Raw genomic sequence first — 18,551 nt, forward strand, 5'->3', positions numbered from 1 at the left:
AGCAAAGGCTGAACACTTTTAAGTAGCATAAAAAAAAAACAAAACAATCAGAGAAGGGTTTCTACTCAAAACAAAAATAATTCCTATTTATAGTCACTAAGAGCCAGTTAGTTTCAAACAAAGATCAAGTGGATTGTCCTGGAGTCTATTGTTGACCAAGCAATGTGGGTCCTCTGCCCCAGGGAATGTTTCTTTGGATTTCTGGAACCTGCTAAGGAGCCTTTGGTTCACCAAATTCCTCTGGCTCTCATTTATACATAGTAAGTGCTGTAGTCAGTCATTCATTTGGTCACAGTAAGGGAAAACATCGTATTTGTCATGTTAAAAAAATGCATTTATTATTCTGCATATTAGGTAATCATTATTTTATCATGAGTTGGAAAGCCATTTTCATTATCAAGAAAAGTCAAAATGCAATAACTTCATCCAGAAGATTTGTGGTTCGTAAAAATGTTTAACTTTTGTCTCAACCAAGCCAAGCACAAAGCTTGAGGTTGTGTTAATTAGTTTATTTTTTCTTTTGATTTTGTATTTATTTTAATGGCCTCTAAAAAGTTTGTGGAATGACTATGAAAAGTAAGATAATTCACAAATGACTCTGGAATCCAAACTAATTTTTTTCTGCTAAAATAAAACCATTTTCCCTGTATTTTGGTGTGTGATATATATCCATCACTTTTTCTATTCCTTTCTGGTAATATTGATCTTGAAGAATTCTCTATTTCTTTCTGAAGCAATATTTTCAATTTTATTTTTGACATGCCAATGTATCCCTACCTTCTCATTAAAGTTATTATGTAAAAGAATGATGTTGATTTAATTTGGAGTATCTTAGTAAGTTGTTCAAAGATTTGCTCTTTCTCTTCATAATTTTCAATGTTAGTGATTAAGTTTTATAAAATTTTCATTTTGCAGACACACCAAAAATAAAGTATTTATTTTTACAAGTCCTGGGGAATTAAACTTCCTTGATGTGCCTTTGAATATATGATAGAACTCAATTTGCCTACCCATTTTTCTGGCTATTCGAGGAGAAAAGTAGAAGCTTTGAATTGAAAAATCCTCTTGTCTTCCATATTCCCTGTTAGCAAGAAATTTAGTCCTGGTATGAGATAGTGCCCTAATATGATACAGTATCCTAGGAGTTGTTAATTCAGTGCATTTGACTCTTTGTGACCCCAGTTGAGGTTTTCTTGCAAAACTACTGACGTGTTTTGACATTTTCTTCTCCAGTTCATTTTACAGATTGGGAACCTAGGTCAACAGGGTTAAATGGCTTTCTCAGGTTTCACACATCCAGATTTGAACTCATAAAAATGAGTCTTCCTGACTTCTCAATGTGCCACCTATTCACTGAACTACTTTTGTTATGAAAGTGTTTAGTTCATCACTTGTCAATGAGCAAGGTTCTTAATAGAATACTTACATCGGATATTCTTTATCAATTCTCTAAAACAAAACAAACATAAAATTTTTGTCAACCAATTTATTAGCTACTTGACCATTCTTTAGATTTTGTGAGTCATATGGCTTCTGTGCTATGTTTTTTCTTATATTTCTGTCTTCCACTTTTCCTTCCAACCTTTCAAATTAAACTCCATTTCCATTCATTGTGCACAGCTCCTACTTTCTTGCCTCTATTCATCTATAATGATTTCTATGTCTAGAATGTCTTTAGATACCTTGTGATTTTTCTTAAATTTTAGCCTATTTAAAAAAATTCAATACATTCTGCATTGATTGATTCTCAATCTTCTATATAAAGACTTTTTTTATTTTCCCAAATGGCATTATGATTATGATTATTATGATGATGATGATGTATCTTGGATTCTCACAGAGTTTTGATAGTACTTTCTAGGGAGCTTGATACATTTTTGACATTAGTGACGCTCACATGCGTTACACCCTCACATAAACGCATTTGTTATTGTCATTGTCGTTGTTTCTCTAGCAGAAAACGTGTACTTGGTTGCTTTGCTGTTGTCCTTCATTCTCAAAGAGAAACACAGAAGCTTCACCATGCCGGCCCCACGGTACAATGTCTCTGACTGTGGCTGATCAGACCAATATGGACTTGGAATGCTCTACAACATAATGGGAACCAATAGTCTGCGGGACCATTTTGGCTAGTTATGTCACTAAGTTTATAAATGCCACGCTTCTTTCAAGCCACTGAAATTTTGTTTTGCTCATAGAGGATAATATCTTCTTTGATGTATGTACTCTATTCAAGTTTGTCTTTTGCAGTACCTTTCATTTCACAAATCAATTCCAAAATTCTTCAGATATCTTAAGTGCCTCCTTGCATTGGTTCTCATGACCAACCTGTGAGCCCTTCCTTGAAGGACTTATTTTATTTCACCCTTTCAACACCTCTTTATGGGTGGTGCAATTATCTTCCTTGAATGAGTTCCCTCTAACATTTTCTTTTAGACACCCCTAAGTCTGGCATTTGAACCACATGGCCAGTCCATCAGATTTGTGCTCTCCTTAGTAGAGTTGAATGCTTGGTGATTAGTGTCTGATATCTTCTCCTGCCAGGTGATCCTCAGAATCTTCCTAAGACAATTTAAGTAAAAAGGATTCAGTTTTCTGGCAGACTCTGGAAGACTGACCAGATTTCATATGCATACAACATTGACTGAGGTTAATACAATGACACTAGATTTTCAGTATGGTCTTACCGCTTCTCTCCCACATAGTAAGGACATAATAAATACTTGTCATTCAGCCATACCTTCAAGCATTCCAATAATTTGGAGTCTCCATAAAGGCAAGGACAATGTCCTGACTAATCTTTCTACCTTTCCAAGTACTGAGTATACTTCTAGCAATACTCATTACTGTAGTGGCTTAATATATGTTTGTTGTATTTAAAAGAAGATTAGTGAACAAAGATAGAATATTCTTTGCCCTGACCATAAGGGTTTTAACCAGGTTTTTTATGGGTTAGATCCATCCCAATCCTGCCACACAAAATTGTGAATTAATTAAATCAATGTTATTATATTGGCACTTTATTGAGGAGGTGGGGAGTGTTAGACTTGCAAGAACTATATTAAATATATTAAAATATTTCCTTTAAATCTGTTTGGAAATGTATTAATTGAGTAAAGTAAGTAACATTTAAATGGCCAACAATGGTAGAAATAAATTTATTCCTTATTTAAGCTGATTTCATCTTGAATTTTGAATGCAACATTTTTTGAAAAACACATTATAAATTTTAAACTTGCTCATCAAAAACAAGATATGGAGAGTACAGTTTCAGAGGAAGAAAGAGATGTACTAACATAAAAGAAATAGATGCAGGAACATATGTGAAAGCCTGCTGAGATAAGGAGATATTCAAGAAGAAAGGAAGCAAAGAAAAAAATAAAACTTCAGATGACTTTAAGAAGATTGGAAATGTTTTCCAATATACTAATACTTATCTTCACTTCACACAGAACCAAAGTTTATCTGTCATCTGATAGGAGATGTCTATGAAAATAGGTCTTCCTGTGGTGCCCCATACAAAGAAGAAAATACAAATTGGTAACTAATTCCCAATGAATCAGTGAAACTTGATCCTCATAGCAGGATGATTTGTTCCACTCCATGCATGTCCTACCATTCCTCAAGAAAATACTGTGTTTGAGATAATATTCAAGATTTTGTTGAAAGAGAAACTACAGTATAGTCTCATAAAGGGAAAGGTCTATAAATACTACTGTGAAAAAAAAATGCATGCTACTTTTCGTGTCACTGTCTAACCTTCAACATATGTAAAATGGAAGAGTGTTAGCTTCTAAGAATATGAGTACCTACTATATTTCCAAATCAGTTTTGGGGATTCTCTTGTATATTTTAAAACAGTATGAGACATGGTCACTATTGGTCAATACTATACAATCTTGTTCATAAGAAGAGTTGGCACTTTATTGAGGAGGAGGTGGGGAGTGTTAGACTTGCAAGAACTTTCCATACATTACTTTATTTCATCCTTTCAGCACCTCTTTGTTGCTGGTGCAATTATTATCCTCATTTTATTGCTAAAAGAATGGAGGTTCATATAAATTGAGACTTATCCATGATCGTATGGCTTATAGGTTTGTGAAACAGGACTCAAGTCCATTTATTCCTTATTTCTAGAGCATTATTAATGGGGATAAAAATAGCTTTACTTGCAAAAATTAGATGATATCAATTAGAGGTCAGAGATGTTGGTGGAGGGTTGAAATCAACATTAGCTAAAGGGAAAGGAAAAAAAAGACATAGTGGATATCTGAGAGTTTGAATATACTTATACATATATTTTTATTGCCCCAAATAATTAATAATGCTGCTGCTGTTACTATTATCACTTAGTGTTTTAAAGTTTGCCCTTCACCTTAAAAATATCATTTATTTTGTTCTTCACAACTCTGAGAGATAGCTGTAATTATTATTATTCCCATTTAAAGATAAGGAAACTGAGGCAGGAAATGATTTAATGGCTATTTTAGGCTCTATACTAACTAGCTAGCCAACTAATGAAGATCTTAGACAAACTTTGAATTTGAATCTTCCAAATTCCAAATTCCTATCCAAATCCTATACTCTATTCCTCATCCACCAACTACCCCATAATAGAATGTGAAAAATTTTACCCAGGAACTATTTGTTTTTTCTTGATAAACTTGGTACTTAGTTCATAATCACATGGAATATGATTAATAAATAGCTTAATTAATCATTAATTAGTGAGTAATCAATTTATAGATTAAATAATAGATGATTTTCTTATTGATATACTTTGAATATTAAAAGATTTGTTGTCACAATAGAAACTGAATAGAGGAGACTATCCCTAGTGGGAAGCACAAGGGTACATAGTGAATTGAGGAGATCACTGGATTTAGATTTCAGAAAAATGAGTTCATAGTATATATAATATAATAAAATAATATGATACAATAATATAATAGGTATATTACCTCTCTCAAAAACTGTTTTAGGATCAAAAGAGATATATGTTCAGTACTTCCAAGTGTAGCTAAATGTCAACTATGTTTATGTGAACATAGCCTGCAGGGACATTCAAGAGATAAGTGTCATATAAATGGAGGGTTTGGCTTAGAAAATAGTGGGAAATAATTACAGGTAGGATTAGTTTATAAAAATGGTAGGATTACCTTATAAAGAATTTGGAGCATCATAATTAGATTTTATTTTACTGCAGATAGATATATACTAACTGACTGATACTGGGCAAATTATTTACAGTTAAAATAACTTTATTGTCAGCCTCAGTTTCCTAAGCTAAAAAAGGTGGGTTATTAAATACACATACTTCAGTAAACTGGTATAAGCAGGAAATAGCCTGATGTATTTCAAGTGTTTTTTTTCCAATCTAGAGACAATTGAAAACAGACTAGATCCCCTACAAATTTGTGTTATATAATCTCAAATGTATTCTCACTTCAGCATAGCACTCTGAGACTTTCCTAATTTATTATTCTCTAACCAAAGTGTCTCTTCCAAATATTTCTGAATCCTTGAGTTTTCTCAAGAATTCATCAAATACTCTCTTCTCAGCTGAGAACTTTGCTTCATGTTTCATCAGGAAAATGTAGACCATTCACTAAGTAGTCCCTCAGTTTCTCTCCTTGTCATTTCACAACACTCAGATCACATTTTCTATTACATTCTCCTTCATCCATTCCTCAAAATAAGAGATGATAATTCTCTTTGCCTATGAAAATTGATCACAAGTGATCTCATTCAAACCCATTCAGACCAAGGTCTCTTTTTCACTTATTCTCTGGTTGTCCCTGTTTTTTTTTGCCTATTTCCCTATGGTCTCCAAATCTTTTATCCTCTCCTCATTTTATGAAAAAAAAAGCAAATTAATAAAGCAAAAAATAAAGCAAAGTAAATCCTCCAAAACTTTCAGTTGATCATTCTCTTCTATCATACTGATCCCCACTTCCTTGTCTGGTTCAACTCTTTGAGAAAGGGAGCAACCAACTGTTTGCCCCATCTTCCCTTCATTTTATTTTATTCTTTACTCAGCAATCCACCTTCCAATATCATTACTAAACTGGAACTTTTTGACTGATAATTTCAATGGCATTTTTAAAAAATCTACATCACATGAGATTAATCCTTTATGATCCTTTCTTTCATAGATCTTCTTCATTTCTCTTGCACTATTACTATCATCCTGGTATAGGAATTCATTATCTTATGTCTAAAATAAAGCAATAGACTACTGGTTGGTCTCCCTGATGGAAATCTTACCTCATTCCAGTTCATTCTTTACTCTGCTATCAAATTGATTTAAATACTGGCCTCTGATCAAAGAAATTCTGTGGCTCACTATTAACTCTAATATCATATGCGTGGTTTTTAAATCCCTTTATAACAATAAAGCCCTCATCCCTTTATATCTTTCCAAACTTCTTATAATTTGTTTCCCTCTATGTACTTGGAAATCCTGTTATAATGTCCTTGCTAACCCTTGCACAAGATTCTACATTTGACTCCAAGATACTTTTCTGGCTACTCTCTATGCCTGGAACTTAGTCTACTTTCTCATTTACAACTTTTGACTTCTCTGAATTTCTTCAATAAATCATTTATTTCTTCTTTAACCTAAGTGTCTTCTTTTTAGGATCATCTTCAATTTAACAAAATATTTGGAACAGTGTTTGGCATAGAGTAGGCTTTTGATAAATGCTCATTGGCTTGATTTGACTTTGTTTATTGCCTTTAAAATGCCCCTTCCTTAAAAAAAACAACACTAAGCGACTATGAGTAGGTAAATAGAGCAAGGTGGGTTTAGTAACCTACACTAAACTGTGAGGACTACAATCAGTGGTTAGGAGGAGGGATAAAATATACAACTTTAGATTAAGACAATCTTTAGGAATCCTTTAACATTGGGAGCTTTTATAACTATGTAAGTTTTACAGAATCATCCAGAATGTATTTGTTACATAAAAAAATCATTTTATAGGAATTTTAAAATCTTAAATATCTTTAAATGTCTTATAAAATTATATTCTGGTAACTTTAAATTTCATAATTTGCATCACTTTTTTGAATCTCTTCATTTCATGAACTATCAAGTTCATGATATAGTAAAGCTCTCTCTCTCTCTCTATATATATATATATATCATAAGTTAGCTTTGCTATGAATAATAATAAATAAGATTTATATTATGCTTCGAGCATTGCAAATACTTGAAATACATTATCTATTCTGTATCTGTCACCAAAACTGTGGGTTAAGTGTTATTTTACCCAATTACAAAGAAGGAACCTGAGACTGAGAAAGATTAAGTTGCTTGCTCAAGGTAAGATTCTGATATATTATTGTGTCTTCCTAACTCCAAAATTTTTTATTTGTCACTTGCAATGTAATAGTGATGAAAAGACAAGCATAAAAAAAATGTCAAAGTCAAATGATTAATGCTAATAGCAGGAACTAAAGAGAATTATTGACTAAATGGAAGATTGTTGTTTTCACTTCTTTTCCGCTCATCCAACCATCAAAGTTTTAAGGTGTCTTAGCATATTGTCTTTTGGAGACCACACTGTCCTGTACAATTGACAAATATTTAATCACTGCTCCATCTTAGACAAGTTGTTTTGTCACTCAAGAACTTATTTCCTCATTGTACATTAAGAGTGGATGACCTACAAATTCTTTCTAGTACATGCAATCCTAGGATGGTATTTTTCTGTGTGTTTGTGTGAGTGTGTTTTGTGTGTTTTTGGACAGGTTTTATAATTTCAAGAGATTTTAAATTAGGGATAATTCTTATGCTGATTAACCAAATACCTGTGACTTCTTGTTTTAAAAAAATATGAAAATGACAGGTTAAATACTAAGGTCACCCAATCAGTAAGGGTCATATTGACTCCTGGCTTCAAAATGTGATCTGTCTGCTCTACCATACTATCATGAAATTTAGGCAGGAGAGAATATTTTTCAAATGAGGAAATTGAATGTGATTCCCAGGATATTAATATTCCCAACTGAAAACATGGAGTAGATGTCTGCCAATATCATCCCTGGGGCTTTGAAGAGAGGTCAGGTCTAGAGATTTAAATTGAAAGACAAACCTTGGAGGAACAGCTAAGAAAAGGAGACTAAAGAAGACTGGAGGTGGGGATGAGGGGAGCAGACAGAAAAAAAATGAAAGCATCCAATGAGCAGACAGAAGATTTGGCAGCAGGGGTCAACAACAATGTTGGAGAAATAAGAAACAAACCTATTGATAAGAAGAAAAAAATAGAAAGTTATTGCAAAACCTCTGTGATTCAGAACACTTTATTTTACAGAATAACCAGAGTTGACAGAGTAAGAATATTCTGCATTCAGTTTTCTTTGTGGAAAACCCTGAAGGACAAAATGTCACACACACACACACACACACACACACACACACACACACACACACACACACACACACACACAGACAAACAGAGACACTCAGTCAAACCTGCTATTCACAGTTTTTATTTTCTCAAGAAATAGCTTCTGTCATCAGCAACTTTGTTAGTAGTATCCACTCCTACTGAAGGGGAATGGGTTCAGACATATCACAAAAGCAAAGAAGCTTGGGACTTTTTCTGTGTGACAATGAAGACTACTACTTTGGAGTTCTATGTATTTTTAAGAGTTCTTGAAAGAACCTCTGTTGTACACTACAGTCTTTGACAGCAGAAACTTATAATAAAAGAAATAGTTTGGATCTGGATAAATAGGTATAAAAACCAACAAAAAGAGAACAAAACCATAAATGGAACAGTTGATTTTAAACTGAATAAGCACAAAAATCAACATGAGATAATTTATTAATATAAGAGGCTGTGTGGTATAGTGGATAGTGCATTGGTTTATTATCTTCAAGACATGATAAAGGGCAAATTTCTCTCTCGGTCTCATTTCCTTATCTGAAAACTGGGGATAATAACAGCTGTAAGACAATTACAACAGTAGTTCCTATCTCATAGGTTCTTGTGAGTCTCAAATGAGATAATGTCTGGAAAAATGATATGAAAATGTTGATTAATAAGTTATAGGTAATGTGTTCATTTTTAATCTATTTAAAGAAATATTTATTGAGTGCTTCCTAAGTGCTCTGGAGATGAATTTTGGAAAAGATAATGTTCTAAGAATTTTAAAAAATCAATTGTACAGAAATAGGGAAGATGAGTGTGTGGTTAGATAACAGAAAATGATCTGAAGGCTCCAGTGGAAATCCAGCTCAATATGAGTTAATAGTCTAATACTGCTTCCAAACAAACAAATGAACAAACAAATGAATGAAAAAGCAAAAAAAAAAAAAGATAAGCTATTTTTTGCCCAGACTTGTGATTTCAGTAGTATAGTCTATCTAAAAAAATCTACCTAAAGAAATGATTTCTAAATTATGTCCTCAAGAATTATTATTTACTTTAGTTTCCCAGAGCTAGTCCATGTCTGAAGAACATTAACCTTTTTTTAATTTTTTTTTGCAAGGCAATGAAGTTAAGTGGCTTGCCCAAGGCCACACAGCTAGGTAATTATTATGTGTCTGAGGTCAGATTTGAACTCAGGTACTCCTGACTCCAGGGCTGGTGCTCTATCCACTGTACCACCTAGCCCCCACAAGAGCATTAACCTTTGACATATTGAGGCAGCTCTCTTGCCCTTACACCTCATGATCCACTCAGATCAAAAGAGATTATGTACCTATTCTATTCTGAACTGATTTGAATAATTTATTTAGTTCTCTGTTCCATATTTTAAGTATGGAACTGTTACATTTATGTTCAAATACAACTGGGAAACAGATAAATGTCAGTATGAGAAATGGTTGAAAGGATTGGAGAAATTCAAGATAAAAAAAGGAGATTTGGGGATTCTAGGACAATTGCCTTTAAACAAATTAGGAAAATTGATGAAACATAATTTTTGATCCTAGGGAGAACAAAAAGGAGTAAGAGTCGGATGTGGAAGATATGAATTTGATTGTGGTTAATATCTAAATTTCAAATGATAATTTATGGATGATAAACCTTTAGAGAGTATAACAATACAGTATATGTGTGTGTGTATATATTTGTATAGATATGTTTTTAAATCAACACATATGCATATATACACATATCTGAAACATTCGTTAAACCCTTAGGGCAGCTAGACAGCCCAATGGATAGAGTGCCATGCCAAGAGTCAGAAAGATGAAATTCAAAATTGACCTCAGATATTAAATAACTATGTGACCAATGGCAAGTTATTTGCCTCAGTTTATACATCTGTAAAATGAACTGGTGAATCACTCTAGTAGCTTTGTCAAAAAGAAACAAAACTCAAATGAAGAGATGGGTATGACTGAAATAAATGAACACAAACAGCATAAAACACTTAAAATAAATGCCTATGAATACATGAATATATGTAGGTGTTAATACATACATATGTGTATATATATGTATATATATATATATATATATATATAATTAATATTGCTCCAAAATAGAATTAATCCTTTTGTTAGATGGTCAGTTTTCAGTCTTGACTCATCAAAAACAGTAGGTTAAGATGGCTGATATTTATATAGCCCTTTATGACTTTCTTTTCTTTTTTATTTCCTTCTTTATTGTATTACTTTTCAACTTACATGCAAATATATTTTACAACTTTTTTCTATTTGCAAGTTTATGGGCTCTACATTTTTCTGTCATTTTCCTTTCCTCTCCCCTCACCAATGCAACAATCAATCTGGTAAAAGTTGTTCGTGTACAATGGTGTTTTACATATTTCCATATTAGTCATGTGGTGAAAGAAGATTTAGACCCTAAGGGGGAAAACATGAAAAAGAAAAGAATAAAAAAACATGAATTTTTAAAAAATGAACAGAATATAGTCAGTTTTGATCTTTATTTCTCTGGATGGTATTTTTCTTAACAGGTCTCTTAGGATTGTCTTTAATCACTAAACTCAGAGTAAGTATATGCATCATCTAAGAGGTTGTTGTTAATGTGTACAATCTTATCCTGCTTCTGCTCACTTCACCCAACATCAGTTCATGCAAGTCTTTCTATGCTTTTCCAATGTCCAGCTGCTCATGATTTCTTACTGAATAATAGTATTCCATAACATTCATATACCATAATTTACTTTTGCATTTTCCAATTGATGGCTATCCCTTAAATTTTCATTTTTTTACCATTACATAAAGTTCTGTTATAGAGTTTTTTTATGAGTCTTTTCCCATTTATGGATCTTTGGCCTTTGTTCAAAGTCCATAATTCTTTCTTTTAATAGATATGGTATTCACCATTGCAGATGTCCCAAAATTGTCCCTGGTTGTTGCACTGAAGGGATGAGCAAGTCCATCAAAGTTGATCATCGCCCCCATGTTGCTGTTAGGGTGTACAATGTCTTTCTGGTTCTGCTCATCTTGGTCAGCATCAGTTCATCCAAATCCCTCCAGGCTTCCCTGAATTCTGATCCCTCCTGGTTTCTAATAGAACAATAGTGTTCCATGACATACATATACCACAGTTTGTTAAGCCACAATTCCCCAAATGAAGGACATTCACTTAATTTCCATTTTTTTTGCCACCACAAACAGCAGTCCCTTTTTAAAGAAAAATTTTATTTATTCTGGGTTTTACAATTTCTCCCCTATTTTTGCTTCCCTGCCCCCACTCCCCACAGAATGCAGTCTTTCCATTATTTCCAGGGTATACATTGATCTAAGTTAAATGTGATGAGAGAAAAATCATATCTTTAAGGAAGAAAAATAAAGTATAAGAAATAAAAAATTACATAATAAAATAACATTTTCCCCTAAATTGAATGTAATAGTCTTTGGTCTTTGTTCAAACTCCACAATTCTTTCTCTGGATAAAGATGGTATTCTTCATCACAGACAGCTCAAAATTGTCCCTGATTGTTGTACTGAAGGAATGGCAAGTCCATCAAAATTGATCATCCCTACCATGTTGCTTTTCGGTTGCACAGTATAAGCAGCCCTTTTAAGGATCACATCACCTCCTGATGTAAGGAAGGGACTGAAAAAGGTGACCTAAAATTGTCTGCTTGCCCAACTCTGATCTTATTATCACAGCAGCCCGTTATCCTATAGTGTGGCAGAGACCCGAAAACCATACAAAAATTTGTTCCAAGATTCCATTCATCATCAGTGAATGGATGAAGCACATTCTCATAGACCACACAAGATCCGATAGACCTGAAATACGAACAGATCTTGTTTCAAGAGAACTCAGCAGGTACTAGAGCTAAACAGCTCTAGTGAGTGAAACAAGGTTGGCAAATGAAAGCCAGCTTTCTGAGATTAGACTTGGATTCAAGTGAATGTAGTTAAGGGGAGTGCTATGCAGTTGGGATAGGTTTTGCAATCAAAACAAATCTAGTCATCATCTTTGAATGCCTATGAAAAGGAAAATGACAGTCTCGTGACAATGAGATTTCCAGTCCCAGGATATTGTAATTCCCCCAACATCAGAAGCTATGCTTCCACCATGATAAACCCTGAGGATATTAAAGAAAAATTTTATGAAGACCTGGAGACTCTTATCATCAGTGTACGAAAAGAGGATAAGCCTATAATTCTGGGTAGCTTTAATGCTTGTGTAGGCACAGATTATCAGACATGGCAGGAAGTCCTTGGGTAGAATGGAGATGAAACATTAGCAACAATAGTCACCTACTACTGAAGTCTTCTGCATCTTATGACTTTCTCATCACAAATAATGTGTTTCATTATCTAAATACAATAAAATTTCCTAGATGCTCCCTCATAACAAGCATTGGCATCTAATAGTCTCTGGAGGGTATCTTGAGATTTCCCAGTCACCAATGGGGTCAAACGAGTATGTGGTCTTGTTCCCTTTTTATAGCATGATGTTTTTAGCCATGTTGTCAAACTCTTTCAGTGAGGATGAACATGGCATCAAGGCTAGCCACCACACTAACAGCAAATTCTTCAACTTAAAAAGACTACAAAGCAAGATGAAGTGGAGGGAATATTGTTGCATGAGCTTCTGTTTGCATATAATTTTGCACTCAATGCAGTCTGTGATACTGAGATGTAGCAAAGTATGGATTGATTCTATACTGCTTGTACTAATTTTGATCCAACAATTAACACCAAGAAAACACAGAAACTCCATCAGCCAAAACCACACCATCCATATGTAGAACATTAATTACAGCAAATGGAGAAGCATTGAATATGGTGTTTAAGTTCACTTATTTTGGCAATGTCTTTTCCAAGAAGCTACACATTGACAATGAGGTTGCCATACACATTCCCAGAGCTAGCTCAGTATTTAAGAGGCTTCAAAAGAAAGTGTGGGAGAGAAGAGGCATTAGGTTCCCTACAAAATTGAAGATCTACAGAGTCATTATGCTGACCTCCTTGAAGTATGCTTGCGAAACCTGGGCAATATACTGCCATGTTAGGTAACTGATTCGCTTCCTTTTAAATTGTCTTAGGAAGAATCTGAAGATCCTGTTGCAGGAGAAGATACCAGACACTGAGGTTCATTCTTGACCTAAATTTCTAGCATTTCAATAATACTAGAGAGAATTAAATTAGAATGGTCTGGGCACATTAGAATACAGAAATACACTTGCCAGAAAAAAAAAAAACAGTTTTAATGGTGAACTCACACAGGGAAAGCTCTCACAAGGTGAGAAGAAGTAATACCAGGACACCATGAAGGTCTCTCTCAAAAACTTTAGAATTGATTGTACAACATAGATGACAATGACACAGATCACCCATCATGGTGTGCCCTCACCAGTGAGGATGTTATGCTCTATGAGGAAAGCAGAATTGAAACAACTCAAAAGAAACATGACATATAAGTTTAGAGTGTACACCTTAGGTGTTCACATGGACTATTTGTGCCTGACCTATGGTAGACCATTCTGAGCTCATATTCATCTGATCAGCCAAAGTGGAACACACTGTCATTTATCTCAAACATTGTGATGCCATTTTGATCTTTTTTCAATAAAGGATAAGAATGAACCACTCAATAAAAACTAACCAATATTTCATACAATATGAAGAATGGTATCTATTATTTTACATAAGATATGTAATATTTGTGTGTTGCATATTATCTATCATTAATGAAGCTTTGATCTGGTGGGAGTAGTGAATAAATATGTTAGCACTAAAGTATGTGGTTAAATGACTAATTCAATTTTGTATTCATTAAAAGAGAGAATGTGGTGTTCAAGGAATGACATTAGATTTAGCTCAGAAGAGACTTGGGTTGAATACGGAATCCATCTTTGAAATTGCACAGTATTTTAGAGTCAAAAGTGGTTTTAGAGGCAAGTGGAAAACTGATTTCAAATGAATCTTTAGGTGTTGATAAGCTTATTGTCTTTGGATCAGTCACATATCCTCACCAAAACTCAATTTTCTCATCTGTAAAATGGGGATAAGTACCTGCACTATCTACCTTCCAGGGTTTTTGTATGTTCTTCTTTTCTAGAAACTCAAAGCAATAATTATAATTTATTACTACTATTATTATCATGACCATTATTATAACAATTGTGCTTTTAGTGAATAGATGGAATTAACTATGGCAAGACTATATATTTCAGGCATAATTAATATATTTCTCTTAAATATGGAAATCAGTTTTATCTATGACAATTGAGATGAACTTCAGAATTGAGAAGAACGTTGATTTGTACCTTGAACTTAGCCAGGCATGACTTAAATAGGCCAAAATGAAGCTGGCATAAGTAGAAGGATTAGATTTATTCCTACAGACCACCAGTTTATGTAACTAAAGTCCTATTAAGTGTACATATTTTACCTATGATTATTCATTTGATTTCTCTATACAATTAAAAGAAGTTGGTGGTCAACTATTACATGTTGTTTTCTTATATATCATAAAACCAAAGAATATTAGACTTTGCAAGCCATCTATTATAACTTCCCACCTGGCAAAATTATCACCTTTTGAACATTCCTGAGATCTAGGCATCTGGCTTCTAATTGGTTACTTGGAGTGACAAGAGGATCTCACTACCTCATAAGGCAAATATTCACCTTTTGAATGGTTTTTTTATTGGAAAAATTCTTTATCATATTGAGTGAAAATCTGCCTCCTGGTAAATGCCACCTGTCAGACTTCTTTCTGCCATCTGGTGCTTCCCAGAATATCCCTTCTACAAGATGGCTATTATATCTCTCTTCCCTCTCCCTCCCACTCAGAATTCTTATCATTTGAGCATAAACTTTCCTAATTCTCTAAGCTATCCCCCATGGAGTATTTTCCATGCATCTAAAGCATTTTGTCTAGATAGTCATTAATTATAATAAAGCAATAGGTGGCTGATCATAGAATGAGAGATAAAACTAAAGATCTAGAATTGGAGGATATCTCAGAGGTCATTCATAGTTAAAACTTGTGCATCTTTAACAAAATTGTGAATTCATTTTAACTATATGGAATTACATACACATATATACACATATAAACAGGTGGTGGATAGAGTGCTGGGACTGAAATCAGAAAGTCCCATTTTCTCAAGGTCAAATCTGGACTCAGACACTACCTGTGTAACCATGAGTAAGTCACTTAACACTATTTTTCTCCATTCCTCAACTGTAAATTGAGTTAGAGGAGGAAATAGTAAAGCACTCTGTTATCTTGAATATAGTCACAAAGAGTTGGGCACAACTGAAACAACTGATCAACCACAAAAGCAATAGCAGCACACACACATACATACACAGAAATGTAAATAATATATGTATACAAATGTATACACATACATGTTAACATATGAAATGCCTACAAATATAATCCTTTGAAATCTTTTTTAAATAACTAAAATGTAAATAATATCACTAACCAAAATGGAAATTTAAATTATACTAATATAATTTAAACATTTATTTTGAAGGAATTGTATTTCTATAATAAGCTATATAGTTCACAACATATAACATAATATGCATATACACCTATATACATATGCATATTACATGCATATGTATATATCTATATATCTATGTCTTGGTCTTTAGCTATCTAACATCTTAAATTTTATTTATTTATTTAAGGCAATGGGTCTATCTATATTTTTAACCTCTGATTCTCCCCCCCCCAGTGGAGAGCATTAATATTTTTGTAATAAAGTCATGAGCTGCCTAGACCACTGGGAGGTGAAATGAATGGTGATAGCCAGCGGGCAACAGACATGGAATTTGAACCCAAATTACCTTGGTTTCTGGGGCATTTTTCTATCCATTATACCCCACCATCTCTTTTAGTATTGTATTCAATTTTCCTATTTATATATTATAGAATTAATCTCTTTCATTATTTATTAAAAAGTGAAACATAACATATAGTAGTCATAAAAATAATCCTCTGTCAGTACAGATGTTTGACAAAGTTACACAAAGATGGGGATAATTCTCCAGTTTTCTTTTCATTGACAAAGCCTCAAAATTCATTGCCAAACAGTCAGTCTTCTGAAAAAAGAAGGCCTCTATCCACTGATAGACTTTGGGAAAGAAACAATAAGTCACAGGTGTGGTACTACAAGTCTTCCCAAAAGGGTAGAATCTACCTTAAACCTGTTCTTCATTGGCACATGCTTTGAGAACTCAGGGTCACCTTCATGGCCCAATGAGGCATCAGCGAAGAATCTTGTGCAACACTTTTATAGTTATACAGGAACAGGTGAATTGCAATCTCCATTCCTGAGGATACGAGCACACCTCTTAGACTATCAATTCATCAACAGAGTCATGTAAACGTAATTGAAGATCCTTTCCAAGTCATGATCTTGAAAGATAATGCCATTGCTTTCCTTTGCTAGACTCATTAAAAGCTCAGTGAGTTAAGGTCCATGCTGCAATATCGGACTAGTATGAAGAGAACATGGAGATATCTCTGCTTCCTTTTTTATTCTAGTATAGCATCAGAAGAGGAAGAGATGGTTCTTATTCCCTAAAGGTGAATCTTGTTGGCTTTCCAGGAAGTTTCCCAATCCCATGCATTTTGCCCACCAGACTCACTATTCTTGATAGAGGGAAGAATTGCGTAGAGGAGAGCAAGAACTTAACTCACTGATGTGGCTCAAACCTAATCCTCTCTTACATCTCAAGAGGACAAATCAGAAACTAATAAATAGCACTTCTTACAATAATAGTTACCACATAGAAACCAAAGATACTCTCAAGAAATAAATCAAGCTCTGCTTTGTTCACTAGTCCTTCTTTATTCTGTTCATGACATGCCTATAAACTCATAAATTATTTTCTAATGCTAACAGTGGTTTTCTGTGAAAAGAGATTAATCATCTATGATTCCAGGGCTGTGGACTGAAACAAATGGAATCAATTGAATAGCACATAATAATATTGAATAAGAAATACCTTTTTCAGTCCATAACCTTTGCCAAACAGCTTAATAGTTGACATTCCATTATGCAATGTAAAAGCTGTGAGGATCTTTGGTTTCCTTCTATTCTACAAGAGAATCTAAATCACTAAATGATTTAATGCATAAACAACCTAATTATTTGCAATTACTCATTTTAATCTATACTTACATTACACATGGTGCCAAATCAATTGTGTGTGTGTGTGTGTGTGTGTGTGTGAGAGAGAGAGAGAGAGAGAGAGAGAGAGAGAGAGATGCAGAAGTGCTTGTTCTAATTATTTGGTCACTTCAAAAATAAATTACCTTTCCATCTATCATAAATGTAAAGAAAAACAAATCGCCATACCTTAAATTCAGACATCAAAATATCTTAGAGAATTTAAACAATAAAATATATTGGAACTGAATCATTATCACAAACAAAACAGTTGTTCCTAATTGCTTGGATATATCAGTGATCCATTTAAAAAAAAACTCAAGAACAACATTTTAATAAATGTTTCCATATGAAATAAGCATAATTTCTATGGTGAGTAAAATCAAAATGTCATTATACAGAGAATAAGTAGAGACTATGGGAGCTAGACCATGTTGTAATAGGACAAATTATACATGCCCATGATCCTTTCTGCTACTGAAATTTTATCTAGGCTGATTTTAGACAAAAAGATCTTGCATGCCAAAACATTTTATTCTTCTACAAAAAAAGTTATTTGATCCATTTGTGCTAAAATATAACAAAGGGACAGTGATTTATTCTGAGTATTCCAGTTGCAATTTATTAATTTTTTATTATTTATTATTAAATATTAAAGTATTTATTTAAAAATACCAAAATAATATGCTTTCCTGCCTAATATAATATAAAAACAATGCTAGCTAATAGAGCTTAAGCAACATAAAGTATTTTATATATTATCTCAATCGTCACTTCAATTTGGCGGAGTATTTGAAGTTATTGCCTCCATTTTGCAGATAAAGAAATTAAGATTTGGAAAATTTCAATGACTTGGTTTGGAGTGTATATAGGGAGCCAATTTCTGAGGTAGGATTTGAACCCAAGATTTTATCAATTTACCAAATTTATGCTCATCATTTACCAAACAAGATTTCTCTTTCCTT

This window comes from Macrotis lagotis, chromosome 6 (assembly GCF_037893015.1).
Source record: "Macrotis lagotis isolate mMagLag1 chromosome 6, bilby.v1.9.chrom.fasta, whole genome shotgun sequence".
Lineage (NCBI taxonomy): Eukaryota > Metazoa > Chordata > Mammalia > Peramelemorphia > Peramelidae > Macrotis > Macrotis lagotis.